Source organism: Misgurnus anguillicaudatus, chromosome 10 (genome assembly GCF_027580225.2).
Source record: "Misgurnus anguillicaudatus chromosome 10, ASM2758022v2, whole genome shotgun sequence".
In the NCBI taxonomy this organism is placed as follows: Eukaryota; Metazoa; Chordata; class Actinopteri; order Cypriniformes; family Cobitidae; genus Misgurnus; species Misgurnus anguillicaudatus.
In genome coordinates this window covers 11,328,814-11,345,467 of record NC_073346.2, presented here as the reverse complement: position 1 = coordinate 11,345,467, position 16,654 = coordinate 11,328,814, and the positions used below count along the sequence as shown (strand labels likewise).

Here is a 16,654-nt window from a genome sequence, read left to right as displayed (position 1 = left end):
AAGTCAGCCGACACTGCCAGCACAGTGCCAGAATCATGCCAGCTTAAACTGTACACTCAGCCAAAACTAGCCCGAATTATTTTTTAAAGTGTTTTTTATTTTTATAACCTTAGCCCTTAAGATGGCATGTACTTATCCCTTCTTAAAAAAAACTTTTATTATATTTAGTTAAAAAAAGTTAAACTGCACATTAGAAGTTCTATCCTCAATGTTTGTGATGCTTTTAATGTGTTAAGTGTCACACTTTACTGTAGGTGTTTAAAAAAAAAGAAAAATACACAGTATGTTTACATGTTTATTTGAAACATAACATTACATTAATAAAACATTAATAAACATCTGGACACTCCTCAAGTGTACCCTAAAAGAAGGAAAGATTGAGAGAAAAGAGATAAGAGGGGGAACAGAAAATGACTCATGGTTACTTCATCAGATAGACTGAAGGCATTAATGTTAACTTGGGTAAATGTTAAAGGAATAGTTCACCCTAAAATAAAAATTCTGTCATCATTTACTCATCCTCATGTTGTTTTAAAGGTAGGGTAACAGATTTGATCCTGAAAGATTTTTAGTTATGCTGGTTAAAAGTCTCCTCACATCCTGATAGCAATCACTGTGTTAAGTTGTTTAAATGTATTTGTAGAATTTATGTCATCTGTGAAAGGCGTAGGACCAAAAAATGTTCAACCAATCATAAATTTCGGTCCGAATGGACGTTTCCTTTTTTGTCCCTCATACGTAAGCATAATTTGAATGCCCACCGCGCAACGAGTCCACGCAGACTAGGGCTGGGTATCGATTCAGATGTTCCAGATCGATTCGATTTCGATTCACAAGCTATCAAATCGATTCGATTCCGATTCTCGATTCAATTTTCGATTCTGGTTCTCGGGTAGGTTTTTATACTCGATTTTCGATTCAACTCAATGCATATAGATTTAATACAAATACTATATTAATAAAAAAGAACAGTGAACAGCAGTTTACAAGTGGGTAATTAATAAAAAAATTAAAAGCCACAACACTAACGTTGAAGAAGACTAGTAATTAGATTAAAGTTAATCTTACCTTCAATGTTTGTGGAAATAAATATGAAAGAAAAAAATTGATTCTGCTCTTTGAGAATCGATTTTTATTAGACCACATTTAAAAAAACGATTAATCAGAAAATCGATTTTTTTGCCCAGCCCTTACGCAGACACCATAGGTCATCTGCGTGTTCACGTGCGCTTACCTCCTGTCTGTAAACAGCGAGAACAGCAAACTTTTCTGCTGAATTGACAACCTGTACAGGAGGCACAAAATGAAAGCCATCTTTTATAACAACAACAGCAAAAACTGCCTGGATCGGCAAAGAGCAAAAACCCAAATTAACATCGGTAACTTTACTGCTTTACCACGAGATGCAAACAGCTGCAGGAGGCAAAGGGTCTAAAAGGGTCGTTGTTTATTTTGGTAAGGTACGCGATATGTTTGTATTGAGATGGATTCGATATTCTACTTTGATGAAACATTGTGTTGCTTATGAAATTTGTGTTCGTTTACGGATTAGCATAACGATATAGTTACTACGTCTACACAACCGAACGTGTGCTTAAACTAATTCTGATATAAACCAGTTGTTTATGTTGGTTATTTGGGAAGTGTTATTCACTTTGTACTGCAAAGTTTTCTCACTGGTGAATGAGACATGAAATGTGACCGTCTGATCTGTGCATGTTCATGTGTTTTGAAAGAGGCGTGAGTTTGGATGGCGATTTGACTTAAGGGTGGGATCGTGATTTCATTACTAGGCGGCTACCGTTAGCATTTTTCAAAATGTGTTACCCTACCTTTAAACCTGTATGAATTTTTTCTGTTGAACACAAAAGAAGATATTTTGAGGAATGATGGTAAACACACAGCAGATTGTAACCATTGACTTCCATAGAAGGAATAAAAAATATGATGGAATTTAATGGGTACCGTCAACTGTGTGCTAACCATCATTTATCAAAATATTTTCTTCATCATTTATCACAATACTTCCAAAATACTTTTTCCTACTATGGAAGTCAATGGTTACAATGTGCTGTGTTTTTACCATCATTACGCAAAACATCTTAATTTGTGTTCATCAGAAAAACATCATGCAGATTTAGAACAACATGAGGATGAGTAAATGATGAAAGAATATCTATTGAACTATCCCTTTAACAACAATTGAAATACCTTGAATTTGCTTGTTTTCAGGCCCGCTCTCTTCTTCTTTTTGCATCTCTGTCAGATGCAAGCTGCAGAAGTTTTTATGAACTTTTCTACTTCACCATCTGGTGCACGAACAGTACTTGAATTTTTTCTGAACAGATTCTTGAAAAGAAACAAAATTATTTAATTAGGTAAATGCAAGCATGTTAGTTTAACCCTGGAGAACCCAAGAACCCTTCTCTTAGAATCAATTAACATTGGCCACATTTGGCCCGTGGGTTCTCCAGGGTTAAATGTTACCTACAAGCTATTCTGCTTCAAAAACAATGACAGGTACTTTAGGGTGGAAGACGTATAGCTTCATAGATTAACATTGTAAGAGCTTTATATACAGTGGCAAGAAAAAGTATGGGAATTTCACAGTTTTCTGAACAAATTTGTCATAAAATGCGATCTAAACTTTATCTAAGTCAAGGGCATTGATAAACATAATGTGTCTAAAATTACACATAATTACACAAAAAAATTCTGATCTTTCATGTCTTTATTGAGAACTACCAAAAAACATCTTAGTGCTTGTGAAAAAAATGTGAACCCTTGATTGAATGACCTCAAAAAAGCCAATTGGAGTCAGGTTTTAGCACAGCTATGGCCCTATTGTTTTTTCCCCAGATTCAGTTTAATTTTTTCTCAAATTCCGTGTTTTTCGTTTTATTCTGGATTCTGGTTAAATTAAATTTCAGTAATCAAAAAGCACATCTTATCAACTGAAAACATAACAGAAAATTAGCAGATCCACCACTGCAGTGAATATACTGTACTGTATGAGTGTGCGACTGTGCGTTTCCACAAGGTGACGTGCCTGTTTCCCAGCGTGTATAGCTCGTGTATGGTTCACAGACACGAGGGCTCATTAAAGTTTTCTTTCTTGTTTAAGTGAACATAAACAGCTGTATGTTTATCAGTATATTGAAGCAGTGCCGTCTTAAAGCTGTCTTGGGTGTTCAAAGCTGTCTTAGGTGTTCAATGTTCATTACACAAAAAATGAAAACCCCTCACTACTATTAACTGAATAAATTTCGCAGCTGCACATTTAATCCATACAGTGAGGACTGTGCAGTGTTTTATTTGTATTTATTGCTAAGCTTCATGTTAAAATCATGTTGACAGACAATTTCATAACTAATATATTTACATTTAATACAGATGCCTGAAAAGTAAAACAAGATGAGTATAGTATTATGATTAAGAGGAAATATTAAAAATTTGGTTGCTTTTCAGTAGCATTGTTGTAGTGACAGCCAAAATACATTGGCCTATATGTAATACACATGAGTAGTACAAAGTCCATTTCCTACTTTGCAAACTCGACACAACAACAAAAAAACTAAACAAAAATGAGTGGAAGTGGCAACGAATATCCAAAGATGATAAATTGTGGACAAAAAGGTAGCATGAATTCCTTTATATGGAAGTGGTTTGGCTAGCTAAAAAAACTGACGAGGCGCAGATTAAAATATAAATGAACCCTCTTATTTTTGTGGCTTCAGTCATTGTTGGCATACTGTTTTAAAGCTGGAAGCATTAACAACTTGCATCGAAATATATATCGTTATCGTTCAATATGGATTTTTTTCTGAGATCACATTTTTGCCATATTGCCCAGCCCTAGGCCGATGTATTTTGGCTGTCACTACAACAATGCTACTGCAAGCAACCAAATCTTTTGTTTTTTTTATCATAAGACTATACTCATCTTGTTTTACTTTTCAGGCATCTGTATTAAATGTAAAAATATTAGTTATTAGAATCTATGATTTAACATTAGCAATAAATACACACAAAACACACAGTCCTCACTGTATGAATTAAATGTGCAGCTGCAAAAGTTGTTCAGTTAAGAATAGTGAGTGATTTTCATTTTTGGGTGGAAAGAACATTTTTGACACAGAAAGCAGCAGGCTACTGTCACTTTAAGACCCAAAACAGCTTTAAGACTGCACTGCTTTAATTTACTGATACTGACACATCTAGCTGTTTATGTTCACTCAAACAAGAAAGACAACTTAGTTTAGTGATCACGCATGTGTTGACTGCGCGTTGTGTGCGTGCTTCGCGAGCCCTCATGACTGAGGAACAGATGTCAAGCGTGTTGCGTTGTGGGAACGCTGAGTTGTACACTCATACAGAACAGTATATTCAATGCAGTGGTGGAGCCGCTACTTTTCTTCATCTTTTCTAAATTTGTGAATGTCCTGTAAATAATATATACTTTTTAAAGCGGTACGGATGTGTGCGTGGGCAAGGCGGACATGGAAAGAAAGTATACTGTACCTTTTCTGTCTGTTCTGTTCCAGCCTTTAATGAAACCTGCTAGTGCTCTGAAAAACACATGAAAGATCTGAATTTCTTGTGTAATAATTTTTAGACACATTATGTTATTTATGTATATTTATTCAGAAAACCATTACATTTTCTTGCTAATGTATATATACATAAACATACAATACATATATAATATTGATGGCTCTTGCTTCGTTCTGAAACCCTAGATGGCAGTTTTCTTACCCTCGAACAAACTGTCATCACAAGGGCTATGTTTACATGCACAAAATGTTGTCAACCCGACTGAATTTAATCCGATGAAAGGTTACAACAATACAGTTTACATGCACCCTAAACATGTTTAAATGTTTGCTCCTCAAAATGATCAGAATTGATTACATGTACATTTTATATAAACCGAACATCTGTGCAAGCGCACAGCCAGGGTTGGCAGCTTCACATATCAAAACCATCCCCATGGACATTCAAAATTAGCCCAAAAGCATCCCAATGACTTACCACAGCCCAAATACCAATAACTAAGGAACAAAATCCTTTCATATCTGACCCGCAGAAAAATCAACTCGCGAAGACAGTTTAAACAGTAGCCCAAATCTGAACGGAAAAAAGAGGACTTGGCAATGCCACCCCAAAGCGAATAAGAGGTAAATATAAGACGTGAACTTGAGCACAAATTTTCTGCGCACATGCACAATGTATTTTTGCATCCGACAAAATACTTCGATTCACGCATTTACACGCATACTTTTCTCCTGCTGATCGGATCACAGATTGGACTACACCACCCCTTTCAATACGATTCAAATTTGCATCCAATCTACCTCAATCGTATTGATTAAGGTTTTTACATGACGGCTTTTTAATACGATTGAGCCATCAATACGATTACAAACTGATTAATTGGTTGCATGTAAACATAGCTACTAGAAACATAAGTACTAGAATAAGAGCACACCACTAAGGTAAAAAAAACGATTACATGCCCAATTGTGCCAGTGTTGTATTATTGAGAAAGTTCATTATTATTTTTATACCTTTTTAAGCCTTGCCTATTTAAAATTGTAATATTTGCAAGATGCAGCAAAAGAGAACTCAATTTGTTTTTTAAGGGATGTATTGAGATTTTCAATTATATAAAAAAGTATGTTTTCCTTACTCTTAATCACACACATCCACAGATAATAGTGTTTCCTCTACCATTATATTTATATTTCAAAATGACTGCAAATGCCAAATCCATAAACTGGAATTGTGATCTAATAAAATATCTTGTTATTATAGTTTACATAACAACGTTTACATATCAAAGTTTAGTTTAGACTACTTAATGTAAAGACTTTTTAAAGACTTGTTATTTGTAATATATATTTGTAGCCCTAAACGAATCCCTATCATACTTCTGGCCCCAATTGACCCCTCAGACAGTCCTGAGATTAACAATGCAACAAAACTGATTCCCAAGAAATATCCATGCCCCGTCCAATACTGTACTTTTACTTACATTAATTCTTCAAATGAATTCTGTCCAAACTGATGATCTTGAGAAATCTAAATGTGACAAAAACAATCACAATAAGTTGTTAAGTTGTATAACAGACAGACACATCATAGATACATAGTGTTGAGTAATAATTACATAATTAAGGTTCACTCATTGTCTACAAAGTATCTTTCAATAGATGAAATCGGTTATAAAGTTGTACAACAGTGAGGTGGAAATATTTTTACTGCAGGTGCACTTTAAGTAAAGAAGTTTAACTACCAGCTGTGTCCTGTAGCTGCAATGCTCTCTGTTCTGTGAAATGTAAACGTTTTCTGTAGCCTACCAGACAAAGTTATCCATTGGTAAAAAAATTACCTCAGTCAACTGTATAATAGCGGAACTGGCTGAGGTGGCTACGAGAGTTTAGCAGAATCGCTTCACGATCCCTCAGTTACTCCCGCCTGCTGCATAGACTGCTGAGGCAAATCCTCAGGCCAGTTTTATGAGTTGCGAAATATTATTCGTTTGTTTTGCTAAACGAAATATACTGTTTAAGTAAGTTCATTAAACTGAGCAGAGTTCATTTCTTATGTCCGAATTCTCCTTGTCAGATAAATTATAAAAATCGATTTTTCGACTCAAATTTATCTAGAAATACTTCAGTATTTTAATAATAAATTCAAATGCTAATTTACACATTTGTTGAAGTGGGATTGTGGTCATTTAAAAAATTACGTATACTATTTCAGTCACACCAGTTTGTCCTTCTTTTAAATGAAGTTTACATTTATCTAATATGTGCAGAGTATAAATATTTTATGCATTCAAATTATGTTAAATAACTTCCAAAAAGTCTTACCTCAGAGAAATTGGAGCAGACTTCATGCAGCAACAACCGTTAAAGCCCGGTAAATGTCGTCACTAGATGTCGCAGCTAGTGCGCATGTCTTGAAACAGCAGCAGTTCTTTTTCCAAAATAAAAGTTCCTATAACCAGCTTTAATTGTCTAAAAATTGTAATCAATAAATTATTAATAGATCAATCTTTATGATCAAATTAGTTCAAATTCTGGAAAAGGGCTGAAAAATTGTAGTTGTAATAAAGTAAACAAATTGACAAGCTTTACAGCTTATTAAATTTTTTTATAAAATCTCAATTTAGTATTTGACCATTAATTAATAAATTATGTGTTTGTTGAAATATTACATACATAGAAAATATTTCAGTATAAACTTAATAGCCCAGATACTTACATTCAATAGGCTAATGGCACTTTATGCCTCTACAAACATATTCTTAACATTAAAATATGCTTCTCCCCTTCCCTTATTTTATTAGGGAAAAATTTCTGAGCTTAACTTTTCCTCACACTACTTTTCACTTATTGACATAGGCTACCATTAATCAGGAAAACTAAAAACAATTATCAAAACATTAAATAGAAACAATTATATGCATATCAATTGTTAAATTAATATATTTTTATTACAACAAACGTGAAATGTGAAAGCCAATATGTGGAAAATATGCCATTTGTCAGCCAAAATCGGACCAAATCCGCATATCCACAGCCTAGCCGAATCTGGCAACTTTTGCTGGGCCAGTGCTGGCTTAATGCTGGTAAGCCGCAGCCAGAACACAGCCGTGTGCGCCGACACTCAGCCGGATCTGGCCCGAATGCACTGGCTACCTGGGTCTTCAAAGGTGTTTATATTCTCAACCTTCTCTCCTTTTCAGCCTATCAGCGATCGCTGTGTTGATCGCTCCCACCTGAACGATATCGGGCTTGATTTAGAGTTTTTGGGGAAACCCCGGGAATTCCGGTGTTTTGCCTCAGTCGTCCGGACGGAACCATCGCCGGGCGGAACCGATCTTACACACTTTTGGTTCCGCCCTCACAGATCGTCACTTGGTGACACATCCATCAGTCTACAGTCAGACAAACTGTCTATAAATAGAGACAGTTTAATACTGTTGCTACCAGGGGCGGAGTGGGACCCAAAAATCTACTGGGAAATTTCATAGGCCACCAGCCCTCTGTGGTCAAAAAAAAGAAAAAAGAAAATGGTTTGCTGTAAATAAGCAAATGCTGAAATCTAAAATTACAATAAAATGACAGCAAAACAACAAGAAATACCAAGTGTAATAATTATTATTTAAAAGATCTTAAAGTCAACAGTTCCCTAGTTTTAGGTAAGCTAAAGCTTACTTTGGTTGCAAAGCAGTTGCTTATAAAATTATTAAGCCTGTTTGGAGAGAGATATTTTATGTGACAAAATGTCAGTCATCGTGTGATAACGAAAATATAACGAGGCTTAAACTAACTTACGTGTTCTGAGCAGGTGTTGTCAGTGAACAGGCTGTAAACTGTTGGCTAAGTTACAGACACTCGTAAAAAACTGATGCTGATTATCTGGGAAACATTCTCTAACAGCAGTTAAGTTGTCATTGTTTGTGTCAAAGTTTTGCATTTGTTGTAACATTAAAACAGGAGATCAGTCTTACTCTGTGCTGCTCAAAGTGATGCTCAGGGCTCCATTCCTCTATGGGTGTGCGAGGCTATGCTTTTTTATTGGTTGTTGCGTTAAATCTTATCCAGATACAACAGTCCTATTTCTGATTGGCTATTGTGTAGCCTCTTTCTTTATTTTTTGATTGGCTGATAGAACTCCAGGGGAGACGGTCTTGATAGAGAGAGCGGTGCGGCCAGATACATTTTGAGCGCTGAAGCATATTCAATATATGATAAATAGGTTTTAGTGTGGCCGGAGTGCATGACTAAAGACTGAAAGCATGGCTATTATCAGACCAGCCCTCGCAGACTTAAAACACTACCGGCCCACCGGGAAAAGTCCCGACTCTCCCGATTGCCACTCTGCCACTGGTTGCTACCCTTCCTAGAAGAGGGCGCCTAAGAGCCAAAGCAGATTACTCAATGTAAAAAACCACCAACGAGTATCAGCTAAAAGTTTTAAGACATCATTGGAACTGACACACATCTCGGTTAATGAGTCCCAAAAAACATTGCTGTCAGCCTGAAGTTTGCAAAAGAGCACCTTGGCAAATCCCAGTGCTACTGGGAAAATATTTTATGGACTGATGAAACAAAAAGTAATTGTTCAAGAAAAATATTATGGCGCAATAAGGGCACAGCTTACAACATCAAAACCATCATCTCAGCAGTGAACTATGATGGAGGGAGCATCATGATTTTGGCATACTTTGCTGCTTCAGGGCCTGGACCACTTGCCATCATGGAGGGGGCAAATAATTCCCAAGTTTAACAAAATATACTACAGGATAATGTCAAGGTGGCTGTCCGCCAGTTGAGGCTCAGTAAAAGTTGGTTGATGCAGCAGGACAAAGACCTAAAACATAAAAGTAAATCCACCACAGAATGGCTTCAGAAAAACAAAATGTGCCAGGTTTGATTCATAATTACTGAAAGCGCTTGAAGAAATTGCTGCCAAAGGAGGTTCAACGGGCTATTAAATCCAAGGGTTCACTTACATTTTCCTCCAGCACTGTGAATGTTTAATAGCTGTTTTCAAAAAAGACACAAGAATGGCAACTCAACTTCCCCCACACCAGCCATGGGACTGTGCTATCGACCTGCTACCTGGAGCCTCGTTACCTAAGGGATCCACGCTGTCTATCCCCGAACAGAAGGCCATGGAGGAGTATGTGGAGGAAGTTCTCAAACAACAGTACACCCGACTACCTACATCCCCTGCCGCTTCAAGCTTTTTCTTTGTGGCCAAGAAGGACAGAGGTTTGAGACCCTGCATCGATTATCAACACCTCAACTTACAGACAGTTAAGGTCCGGTACCCCCTTTCTCTGGTCCCAGCTGCTTTGGAGCAACTACGAGGAGCCCATATCTTCTCTAAACTGGATCTAAGAAGCATTCTACTCTCGGGCCAACTTTTTTTAGACATGTGTCTTGTCCTGCTATAACAGAATCAGTGTGCCATTCCCCTAAAATTATGACCATAGTATGTGCTTACTGTGAGTGTAGAGCGACTTCACATCATGACTATAGTATGAGCACACAGTGAGTGTACTATGACTTCACATTGTGACCATGATATGAGCACACAGTGAGTGTTCCGTGACCTCACATCATGAGCTATTGTCACGATGTGAGGTCACAGCACTTTCACTGTGCACTCAAACTATGTTCACGATGTGAGGTCATTATACACTCACTGTGCACTCATATCTACGAGTATCATGGTCACAATGTGAGGTCACGCCAGTGGCGGCGTTTCACGAAAACCTAGGGTATGGCAAAAATTATTCGTACAAGAGGGCCATTCAAATAACGAATCTATGAAGCCACATTATATCCATTACGTGTAAATACTCCACCAACCTGTACAAAATCATACTATGATTGCACGGATGTACACTTACTGACAACGATACGGAAGCAATACAATTGAAAAAACAAAAATAGAAATCATGGTTGTTTAAAATGCTTTTCAAATGTTGTCATTCTTAACTAAGTGCAACTCCAGCAACATATAAACTAAAACAAGATATCAAAACATACTGTAACATCCCTTCACAAATTGTCATGACAGGCGCCAATAAACACTAAACACGATAAAGACTTTTAATGATGTGATAGAGCAGTTAACCCAGCCAGCTAACCAACTAAGACTAAAACACTAAATAAAACTCTAATAAAACAGGGCTAAATGCAAAAACAAGTCTTACCTTTTTCGTAGTGCAGTTTTTATTCCACAAGTCGCCATATTCAAAAACGCGCGCAAATAATTAATACACTTATACTGCGCTACAATTTCCCAGTGTAAGAGAACATGTTTATTTATCCACAGAGAACAAATCATTTTACTTCTGGAATAATGTATGCAATATGCATTGCACGAGTGTGGGGGAGAACCGTGAGTCTGTTTGAATGTTAAAACAAAAAAAGGAGTTTACTTGCGAAAATAAAGATTATAACAACAGCGGTCATCATGAAACCTCCTGCAAGGACTTCAAGCTGCGCTGCAAGCAAGAACGACAGGCTGATGACATCAAAGTACCGCGAGGGTGAAGCGAGAAAACATCGGAAGAGTTTGCTTTCAAACAGCTCTCGCGGCACGTTGATGTCATCCGCATGTCGGTTCCTGTATTATAGCATGAAGTCGAGCACACGTGTAAATTATCCATATTAGTGATGTACCAATGTTCAGATATGTTCTACTGAAAATATATAAAATTATCTTTAATGAGCATCATTATAGCCTGTTGATTTCTGTTGTTTTGTCTGAATGCTAGGGTATGGCAACTGCCATACCCTGCCATACGCAAACGCCACCCCTGCTATGATCACGATGTGAGGTTATGGTACACTCAAATTGTGCTCATCATGGTCACTATGTGAAGTCATGGCTCGCCCACTGTGCACTCACTCATACCATGAACTCAACATTCTGAATTCACAATGAGCTCAAATTTAGCTCACACTGTGCTTATCACAGTATGAGAATGGTGTGATGTCACTGTTATCCTCTAGTATCCACCTTTTCCTAGTGAGATATAGGAAGTAGAATGCCCCCCTTGTGTTGTATTGCCTCCTTTCAACCTGCTCAACATTTTGAAATCACAATGAGCTTACATATAGCTCACACTGTGAATTGTCACGGTATGAGAATGGTGTGAAGTCACTGTGATCTCGTGTGATCTCACGTGTTGACTGGGTAGGATTCATTGTAAACCAACAAGAAGTACAAAAGGACCAGAGGAAAGTGGAAACCATCCACAACTGGCCCTTACCAATACTGTGAAGGATCTCCAATGATTCCTTGGATTCGCCAACTTCTACCGAAAATTTATCAAGAACTACAGTCACATCAGTGTCCCACTTACCTCATCCTTAAAAGGTGCTCCCAAAAATCTCATCCTGTCTCCCAAAGCCAAGAACTCCTTTCGCCTCCTCAAAGAAGCCTTTCTGTCTGCCCCCATCCTTGTTCATCCAGATCCAGATCTTCCCTTTCTCGTCGAGGTAGATACCTCATCCTCTGGAGTAGGAGCCATCATCTCACAGCGGCAGGGGGATTCTCCCAGACTCCATCCATGTGCCTTCTTCTCCAAGAAACTCTCTCCGGCAGAGCGGAACTACGATATAGGTAATTTTGAGTTGCTTGCCATCAATTAACCCTTGAAGAATAAAGACATTGCCTGGAGGGGGCTAACCACCCTTATGAAGTGATTACTGATCACTGTAACCTGGAATATCTTTGTGAAGCCAAAAGGTTAAATCCTCGCCAAGCTCGTTGGTCCCTGTTCTTCACTCAATTCAATTTCACTGTAACCTACAGAGCTGGAAGTAAGAACCTCAAAGCAGACATCCTATCTCGACTTCATGTCTCCACCTCTGAAGATCTTCCTACTGAACCCATACTCCCTCCAATCATGTTTGTCAGTTCAATCATCAGGGATATCAATGAGCTCATCAACCAGGAGAACATCGACAACCCTGCTTCGCCGGAAACACCAGCTAACCTCACGTATTTACCAGTCCATCTCCGTAATAAGCTGTTAGATGCCGCTCACATCACTCCAGGCATCTGGACATCCAGGTAGCAGGCTGACCCTCTCGCCCCTAAGTCAACAGTACTATTGGCCTAACATCTCCCAGGATGTCTCTAGGTACGTGAGAGGTTACTCAGTCTGTGCCATCACCAACACACCCAGAAAACTTTCGGAAGGTAAACTTGTAACCTTACCTATTCCACAATGCCCATGGTCTTACCTGGGAGTCAACTTCATGACAGACTTACCCAGATCACAGAACAACAACTGTGTCCTAGTAGTTGTAGACAGGTTCTCCAAGGGTTGCAAGTTGATACCCTTTACCCAAACTTCCCATTGCCTTCGAGACTGCAGAGGCTCTATTCTATCACTCTATTCTATCTTCCGCAACTTTGACATCCCAGAAGATATTGTCTCAGACCATGGGCCACAGTTCATCTCGATGGTATGGAAAGCCTTTTTCATACTCTTAGGAGTTACCATCAGTTTATCTTCTGGATATCATTCCCAAACCAACGGTCAGACTGAGGGTAAAATTCGTGAGATCAGCACCTACTGCCATCAGTACCAGGACAGCTGGAGCCGCTATCTCCCAAAATATGCCCAAAAGTCCTCAATCCACCACTGGTCTCTCCCCATTCCAATGCACTCTGGGTTATCAATCTCCTAAGCTGGTTTGGGACTCAGCTTACGTGCAGCTTCAACAAGCCATCAGACGTCACCAAGCCCAAGCTGACCATCATCATTCAGACCCACCTGAATACCAACCTGGTCAGAAGGTCTGGTTATCTACAGTCCGCACACAGTAATCCTAATAATGTGAAACATTTATTCAGTGCCGAAATAATCAAATGGCCAAAGATGCAAAGATACAAACGTTTCGGGCTTAGCCCATCATCAATGTAATTAGTCCACCTGACTCTGTGACGTAACTTATATATCTACGTATCCGCTACTCAGAAAATACATACCATGTTTGCTTGTATAGAGTGTCTCTAATGGTAGATCACAGAACTTACATTTGAAACTTTTGAATGCAAATACACTTCTTCAATTTCTATTGAAATGCAACCTGATTAATCATGAATATCGTGTATGGACATACAAATACGTAGATACACAAAACATATATAGTCATATAGTTCCCCGAATTATCAGAAAACAAATTATATAAAAAAACTACTACTCGAGACATCTGCCCTCGTCTACCCTGCTCCCAGACCCCGAGGGAAACCTCTCCGCCGTGTACATCCTTCTCAATCGGCATCAAAAGCCACCTCAGGAGGAGGGGGTACTGTCAGGATCCCATCACAGAACCTTCCACATCATCATTCACTTCTCCCACTTGTTCACATTCCCCTGAGTACTAATCACCTCCACCTGTGTCCCATCAGCATATCCATTTAAAACACTCACCCTCACTCTCAGTCCCCGTCTGGTCTTATTACAAGAACACTAGATTCACCCGCTTCACTTACCTGAATCTCCCTATGCTCTTCATCTACTCCGTCAGTTCAGATCTTCATCCTCACCTGCAACAGAAACAATGTTACCCTTAGCTTAGTGCTCATACAAACTGCCTATAACCATTACTCACCTGCTTGCTTTCCAATACGTGTTTTAATAAAGAACATTTATATTATTACCTTCAGTCTGCTTCCTGGTTCCATACGTGACATGCAGATTGTGTTTGTCTATTGTTGTGACCTAGATGAGGATCGGATCACATTTTATGGCAAATTAGTGTAGAAAACTAGTTTATTCCTAGGGGTTCACATACTTTTTTCTGCCACTGTATGTTGTCTCACTTTTTTCATTCACCTCAGCCCACGACTGCTATTATGTTCAAAAGTTTAGGGTCACTTGCTCATTCTATATTCAAATGTTTTTACATTTTAAAATAATAATAAACTAAAAATAACACAAATGTACTTAAAGTGACACCATGTAATTTTTCAACCTTCATAATACATTTTCAAGACCCTTGTGATAGTACATCGACTTTAAATAGGTTGAATGACATGTCTACCATAGCCTGACGGGGTCTGTATCACTTTTACTCGTATTTTAAAACTTAGGGTTTGTGGTAGTAACCAGAGCACAAAAAAAACTACAAAATTCGACTGCTTTACGGCATACGTCACTTCCTCCACACAATTTGTTTTTAACGTGAATTTTGCTGGAGGCTACTTAAGGAGTGTAGAGAGCAGTTTCTATTATGTGACTCTGTGGCACAGTCTTTAGTGTCACGGACCTATGACACGGGCGACCCGGGTTCGATTCCCCTTTAAGGCAATTTTTTATATAAACTGTTGTTTCATACATAAATGCGATGTTCTTTATAATTACGGCGATTATATTGCATATAGTTCCCTGTATTCAGATGCTGTGTTCACGTATTTACCTTTCTTTTTACTGTGTCTATGATATTTACATTACAATCCAGGATGCTATAGCACTCAAACTTGCTCACAGTGTAAAACCAAACCCTATTCATTCACCAATCAGATCCGAGCGTTTCTCTCTTCTCTTTTCCTCATTTGCTGCGTTCCGCTGTCACCCGCGTGACGTATTACAAAGCGGCAGACCTAAACGCATCGGTTTACTTGGATTTGGAGCGATTTTCACACAAAAAAGAGGAATAACGAGCGCCATTGCGGAAAATCCTGGTGGCGAGGGAGAGAGAGAGGATGCAACAATATTTGTTTGGAAAAAGGCAAGGAAATACGTCTGGTCGTTTCTGAATTGGAAGGCTGCAGCCTCCGGAGGTCAAATATGCAGGCTGCACACGTCATCAAGCCTGGGTTATTAAGGTAAACTGAGCATTACATTCGCAAGTCATAAGCATACTGCAACAATTTACGATTAACCAAGTATAATAGTCAACTTTGTAATTGTTAATATTGTGAAATAAGACAGTCTTGATGACGTATTAGAAATACGACATCCGGAGGCTGCAACCTTCAGATTGAGAAATGGCTTCTGCCACGACGAGTTCCTCATCAGAAAGTTGTAACATGACTGCGTTTCTCCCTGTTGTCTCAAAATGTTGATCGTTTAGCATTTTAAATGTTTAGTTTTTAGTTTAGTTTTAAGGTTGGCCAGTTCCTTTCCTTTGCGACAGTGCTGCGGCGCTTGTGGGCTCTAGGGGCGCTAGAAGTGAAAAATATGTGTCTAGCACCCCCTAGTGGCCAAAAGTTTCATGGTGTCCCTTTAAGGTCATTTTATAACCGACCAAGTATAACCGATTAACAAATTTCATAGATTATTAAACTTAATAAATCTGGAAGGAATTTAGAGACATAGGCTGTCATGTTCACTAACACTAATGTAAAAAGCCCTTTCATAGCAGATTTCTAATATGTTGTAAATGTAATTGATTTATCCTATGTAAACAAAATGTCATTTTATTTAGCTTAAGTAAAGTCAAAGTCCTTTTGAGGAAGCAGATATGTTTCCAGGCAGTTCTTTTCAGCCATGCAAGACTATGACTTGCTGCATGTAATTTTTTTAGACCGAACCCATTTATTGTTGTTGACTACATGCTTTAAGGATCAATAAAATGACACTAAAATGTTTTAAATAATACAAAGATGAAGCAATGATTGACAAATTATTAATACAAATGTATAATCATTGGTGTAGTCTTTGTGAATATACGTTCTGTGAATGGGCTGATTTGTATGAATTTTTATGATCTCATTTGTACATTTTTGTACAATTTGATTTCGGACCCAGTGACGTTGGTATTAGAGGTGGCCGTTAGGGATGGGGTTTCATTCCTTTGTTTCAGAAAATCAGTACGTTTGTTACAAAACTTTCACAATGAAAGCAAATTGTACAAAATGTAAAAAAGTTATGTTTTCTGATTACATTTTATGCTTGACCACCTTATAATCAAGAATTACCTTGAAAAGGTCCTGAAAAGCCTCCCTTTTAACTTTAAGTTTCCAGTGGTTACAGAGATAAGGAACCCTTAGTTTGTACAATCAGCTGCTTTATTAGAAAGCAAACCGACAATGCAAAATCTCTTCAGGGCAAAATGTGACTAAATATTTTAATATATTTCTCTGATGTTGCAGTAACAGTTGG

The 16,654-nt window shown here is 38.1% G+C and overlaps 1 long non-coding RNA gene across 2 annotated transcripts; it reads right to left on the bottom strand.

Annotated features, from left to right (window-relative positions):
• Nucleotides 1-281: 281 nt before the first annotated feature.
• LOC141367208 (uncharacterized) lies at nucleotides 282-7,697 on the bottom strand. 2 transcript variants are annotated; one of them, XR_012371439.1, is made up of 6 exons: nucleotides 6,876-7,697; nucleotides 6,035-6,081; nucleotides 4,522-4,568; nucleotides 2,212-2,349; nucleotides 1,235-1,285; nucleotides 282-361 (listed from the first exon to the last, which is right to left on the bottom strand). It is a non-coding gene; the product is annotated as an uncharacterized lncRNA (long non-coding RNA). The 2 variants fall into 2 exon arrangements; XR_012371438.1 differs by lacking the exon at nucleotides 1,235-1,285 and having other exon boundaries at nucleotides 6,876-7,691.
• Nucleotides 7,698-16,654: the final 8,957 nt, after the last annotated feature.